Raw genomic sequence first — 6,218 nt, forward strand, 5'->3', positions numbered from 1 at the left:
GTAAATGTGACTGGCAGGGAAGGGGTTAACCACTAGGGGGCGCTGAAGGGGTTAATATGTTCCCTAAGGTGTGTTCTAACTGTAGGGGGGAGGGGACTCACAAGGGGAGGAGACCGATGTGTGTTCCTCTGTACTGGGAACACACATTGGTCTCCTCACCGCTGACAGGAGGTGGATCTGTGTGTTTACACACAAAGATCCACACTCCTGCCGTGATTACCGGCAATCGCGGGTGCCCAGCAGCAATCGCGGCCGCCGGGCACCCGCGCCGGGTCACGAGCGATGCCGCGGGCGTGCCCTAAATCGCCGGGAACACAGGACGTCATATGACGTCCACCTGGATCGAGAGAGGGTCCCTGCCGACGTAATTTTACAAGAAGTGGTTAAATTTGAATGACTTATGTAAGCATTTCTTTAGAATTGCCAAACTCATTATATACTCCTGGAGTGAGTCTAATAAGTTATTATTTATTGTATTAAAGCGGATGTGCCATGGGGAAAAAATATTAAAAGCCAGCAGCTACAAATACTGCAGCTGCTGACTTTTAATATTAGGACACTTACCTGTCCTGGAGTCCAGCGCTGATCGCAGCAGAGCACGAGCGATCGCTCGTCTCTCTGCTGCTCCCCCCGCCATCCACGCTGAGGGAACCAGGAAGTGAAGCGCTGCGGCTTCACTGCCCGGTTCCCTACGGCGCATGCGCGAGTCGCGCTGCGCCCGCAGATTGGCTCACACACTGTGTGCTGGGAGCCGAGTGTTCCCAGCAAACAACGGGCGACAGACGGGAAGTCAGAAAAACCCGTCTTTTGCCCGTAGCGTGTGGCCGGAAGTGGGTGCAAATACCTGTCTTTAGACAGGTATCTGCACCCCCCTCCCCCCTGAAAGGTGTCAAATGTGACACCGGAGGGGGGAGGGTTCCGATCAGCGGGACTCCACTTTAGGGTGGAGAACCGCTTTAAGTTTTGAACATGCTCTACAGACACAGATTTAGCGGTTGCGATATATAATGTCTAAAACCGAATTCCATAAACAAACAAATATATTGCTTTTTGACAAGCAGAGTACAAACTGTAAACTCTATTGGCTGTATTGCCATTGCACATATTACCTGAATATATTACCAACATTAACCCCCTTAGCGGTATCCCCGAGCGTGACTCGGGGTTGTTTTTCTATGCTAAGATCGGTATCCCAGAGTCACGCTCGGGGTAGATGTGCAAAGCGTACAGCGGCGCGGCTTACCTTTCGCAGCATCCACAGACAAGTTACTCACCTTGTCCCTGGATCCTGCGATGCATCCCCGCTGTGTGAGCGAGCGGGACCTCGCTCGATTCACAGTGTCCCCGTGTGCCGCCGATCTCCGTTCCCTGCGACAATACGACGCACGGGGGCGGAGAACGGCGCCAAATTCAAAAAAGTAAACAAACACCTTACATACAGTATACTGTAATCTTATAGATTACAGTACTGTATGTAAAAAAAAACACACCCCCCCTGTCCCTAGTGGTCTGTCCAGTGCCCTACATGTTCTTTTATATAATAAAAACGGTTCTTTCTCCCTGCAAACTGTAGATTGTCCATAGCAACCAAAAGTGTCCCTTTATGTCAAAAATGGTTTTAGAGCAGCTAGAAAACAGCGATAATAAATTATAATCACTTGCAGAATTGAGCGATAGCGATTTGTGGGGAAAATTCATCATAAAAAAATAAAAGTAATGACAGCGACAATTTTGCAACTGAGCAAATTTCAGTGATTTTGAGTTGATTACATTATTGAATAATTTTTATTATAATTATATTATTATTTTTTATAATTATTTATAGTTATTTATTATATTATAATTTAAAATTTTGTTTTTTTAAAAAAATCATACCCGGGATGCCTACTAGACTCTTGTTTGGTCAGATTTAAATGAGTTATTCCTAAGAATTGCAGGCCTACAGTTTAAAACGCCAAATTTCCTTGCAAAATAATTGTACCGCTTTTGGTACGTAATTCCAGACAGAATCATACCGCCAGGGAGGTTAAATATTAAAAATATTTTTTTTAAAAAAAGCCTTTATCTTGAGATGCCCCCTACTTATTGTTAGGTGGTAGGGCAGTGTTAATTTTGATGTCAAATTTCAAATTTGTTTTAGTCTTTTGACTAAAATGCCATTTTTATTTTAGTCGTATTTTAGTCATCTCATTTATTTTAGTCATATTTTAGTTGATTAAAATAGTATTAATTTAGTCTATGAAATTAACACTGCTGCTCTACAGAATCAACAGAAACCTTTGTTAGTTAATGATTCAATAAAAAAATGGCCCCATTCTCATTAACCTCCCTGGCGGTATGATTATTTGAGAAAAAAGGTGCTGAAAGCGGTACCATTATTTGCAAGGAAATTTGGCGTTTTATACTGTAGGCCTGTAATTCTTAGGAATAACTCACTTAAATCTGACCAAACAAGAGACTAGTAGGCATCCCGGGTATGAATTTTTTTTTAAAAACAAAATTATAAATTATAATATAATAAATAATTATAAATAATTATAACAAGTAATCCTGAGTCCTGTAGACAGTCAGTAGGCACTCGGTCTAGCAGATGGACGTGTGCCTAAGAGCTCCTCTCACCTGACCTCCAGTGACTCCTTCCTCCAGTAGCTGACAGCTAGGCAGGCGGGTGTTCTTTCCCCCAGGATCGCCGCTCCTTCCTCCTCCAGAGATCCATCACTTGGTTTCCCCCGGCTTACCCTGACGTCCCCTGGCTCCCTCCTTCTTCCGTTCTCCAGGGAAGCCAACAGGTAAGCCCCTGCTCTCAGGGCCATCCACTGGGACTGTTGGCGGCCGTCCTTTTCAGGATAAGCCGCGGCAACAACCCAATACACTACGGCTCTCCCCTGCTCCTTACCCCCTCTTCTGCACTCCCATATTCTACCATCCTTACTCAAGGTATCCCCCCACTGCCTCCCCGCCTCAATCTCCTGCCTTTTCAGGTGTTTCGGCGCTTCTTTAGACATCCGCGCCGGCCAGTGGAGAGCCGCGGGCAGCCGCGATCTAGGAAAGACCGCGGCTTCATCTGCGGCCTAGCGGCACGCCGCTCTCCACACCCGGCAAACCCCCCCAGACTAATCAAACCGCCCAGCAATACTACAATTTTCCCTGCCGCAATACTACCAGCCATCACCAAAAAAGCCCTAAGAACTGAGCAATTATTGAGAATCGATCGTCGATCGACTAGCAAAAATTTCAGCCATTCACCCCCGCCTAAGCACATATTATGTGCTTTGATCAACACAAGATCGGCAGTAAAACACTGACTAGAAATCTACAATTTCATTCTACAATACGATTTAGACTGCCTCTTTATATATTTTTTTTAAAGAGGTCCCCAGAGCCCCATGTAGCAACCCCCCCTTTTTTATTTTTTTTTATAAATGTTTATTTTTTTATTTTTGTTTATAAATGTTTATTTTTTTATTTTTGTTTATATTTTTTTATTTTTTATTAAAAGTCCCAGAGGGGCCCAGAGGCCCCAGATAGCAACTTCTCTTTTTTTATGTATTTTTTATAAATGTTTATTTTTTTTTATTAAAGGGCCCAGAGGTTTATTTTTTATTTTTATTAAAGGGCCCAGAGGTACCCAGGGCCCCAGATGGCTACCCCCTTTTTTTTATATATACAGTACAGACCAAAAGTTTGGACACACCTTCCCATTCAAAGAGTTTTCTTTATTTTCATGACTATGAAAATTGTAGATTCACACTGAAGCCATCAAAATTAACACATGTGGAATTATACATAACAAAAAAGTGTGAAACAACTGAAAATATATTTAATATTCTAGGTTCTTCAAAGTAGCCACCTTTTGCTTTGATTACTGCTTGGCACACTCTTGGCATTCTCTTGATGAGTTTCAAGAGGTAGTCACCTGGCGCAGCACCCCATCACTCTCCTTCTTGGTCAAATAGCCCTTACACAGCCTGGAGGTGTGTTTGGGGTCATTGTCCTGTTGAAAAATAAATGATGGTCCAACTAAACGCAAACCGGATGGAATAGCATGCCGCTGCAAGATGCTGTGGTAGCCATGCTGGTTCAGTATTGCCTTCAATTTTGAATAAATCCCCAACAGTGTCACCAGCAAAGCACCCCCACACCATCACACCTCCTCCTCCATGCTTCACGGTGGGAACCAGGCATGTAGAGTCCATCCGTTCACCTTTTCTGCGTCGCACAAAGACACCAAAGGGAACCAAAGGGCCAGATCCACAAAAGGGATACGCAGGCGTATCTACTGATACGCCGTCGTATCCCTGTTTCTATCTATGCGGCTGATTCATAGAATCAGTTACGCATAGATATTCCTAAGATCCGGCAGGTGTAATAGTTTTACACTGTCGGATCTTAGGATGCAGTACCTCGGCCGCCGCTGGGGGCATTTCTCGTCGAAATTCCACGTCGGGTATGCAAATTAGCACTTACGGAGATCCACAAAGGTTTTTCCCTTCGTTAATTCTCCGTAAGTGTTAGTTTGCAATCGCAAAATTAGGGCTGCTTTTACAAAGTGTAAACTTAGTACACCATGTAAAAGTAGACCCTTCTTTCCCGCGTCGCTGTCAATTTTTTTTTTTTACATTTTTTTTTACCCGCTGCATCTCTTTTTTACCTGTCGCGATTCACAAAACTTGGCGCAACGTAACGTAACGCAAAGCACGTCGGGAAAATAGCGTCGGGAGCATGCGCAGTACGTCCGGCGCGGGAGCGCGCCTAATTTAAATGGGACTCGCCCCATTAGATTGGGCCCGCCTTGCGCCGGACAGATTTAAGTTACACAGCTGCAAATTTCTAGGTAAGTGCTTTGTGGATCGGGCACTTAGGTAGAAATTTTGCGGCGGTGTAACTTAAATCGGAAACATTTAAGTTAAGCCCGCTGGTTGTGGATCTGGCCCAAAGATCTCAAGTTTGGACTCATCAGACCAAAGCACAGATTTCCACTGGTCTAATGTCCATTCCTTGTGTTCTTTAGCCCAAAAAAGTCTCTTCTGCTTGTTGCCTTTCTTTAGCAGTGGTTTCCTAGCAGATATTCTACCATGAAGGCCTGATTCACACAGTCTCCTCTTACCAGTTCTAGAGATGTGTCTGCTGCAACAGGTGGCTACTTTGAAGAACCTAGAATATGAAATATATTTTCAGTTGTTTCACACTTTTTTGTTATGTATAATTCCACATGTGTTACTTCATAGTTTTGATGCCTTCAGTGTGAATCTACAATTTTCATAGTCATGAAAATAAAGAAAACTCTTTGAATGAGAAGGTGTGTGCAAACTTTTGGTCTGTACTGTATATATTTCTTTTTTTTGTAAAGGCCCCCCCCCGCTTCTCAATTTCAGGCGGCAGCATCCCCCCCCCGGTAAGGGGTAGAGTTGCCACCTTTTCTTCAAGCCAAACCCGAACACTTTAGCGGCACAGGGCACATTTTTTTCGTAGTATACACAATAGGATTATAAAAGACCTGGGGCACCTTTGGGTGCCTCAAGGAGAGTGGTAATGCAGTGCGCTGCGGCAAACAGTGGGTGTGACCAAACTGCTCTTGCTGACATCATGGCTCCCCCTCAGTGATGCCAAACCTGCCCCCAGACAGCGGCCCGCATCTCCCGAATGGCAATAGATTTTTGTGTGACTACCTTAGTTACTTGGGGAGCCACAGCCCAGTCTAAATAATGTGTCCGGGTTTCAGGCAGACTGAAACCCGGACACAAGATCCCAAACCCGAACTGTCCGGGTGATTCCTGGACAGGTGGCAACCCTAGTAAGGGGCCCCAAAATTCCTGATGGCGGCCCTGTGCATACCTCCCAACACGCACGGATTCTGCTGGACTTTCCCGCACAGACAGCTTCTTCCCGCAGTCCCGCGAAAGGGTTAATTTTCCTGCACTGCAAGAGGAGGCAGCACGGAAGCAGAAGGAACCGGAGCGATGTGTGGAGGACTGTGGCTGCTGAAGGAAAGAAAGCCGACAGCCGGGCTAATGACAGTCTGTGGCCCCGGCTGTCAGCACAGGTGAGAGGCACTCCCCCCCGCTCAACAATTGCAAAACCCCCCCAGGAGGAACTGGAGCAGTGTGTGGAGGACTGCTTAAGGGAAGAGAGCTGACACATTCCGTGCACAGGTGAGTGGCACCCCCCCCCCCCCCGTTCAACAAATTTAATGCGCCCCCCCCCCCGCTCAACAACTT

The sequence above is a fragment of the Rana temporaria genome, chromosome 3, assembly GCF_905171775.1.
Source record: "Rana temporaria chromosome 3, aRanTem1.1, whole genome shotgun sequence".
NCBI lineage: Eukaryota > Metazoa > Chordata > Amphibia > Anura > Ranidae > Rana > Rana temporaria.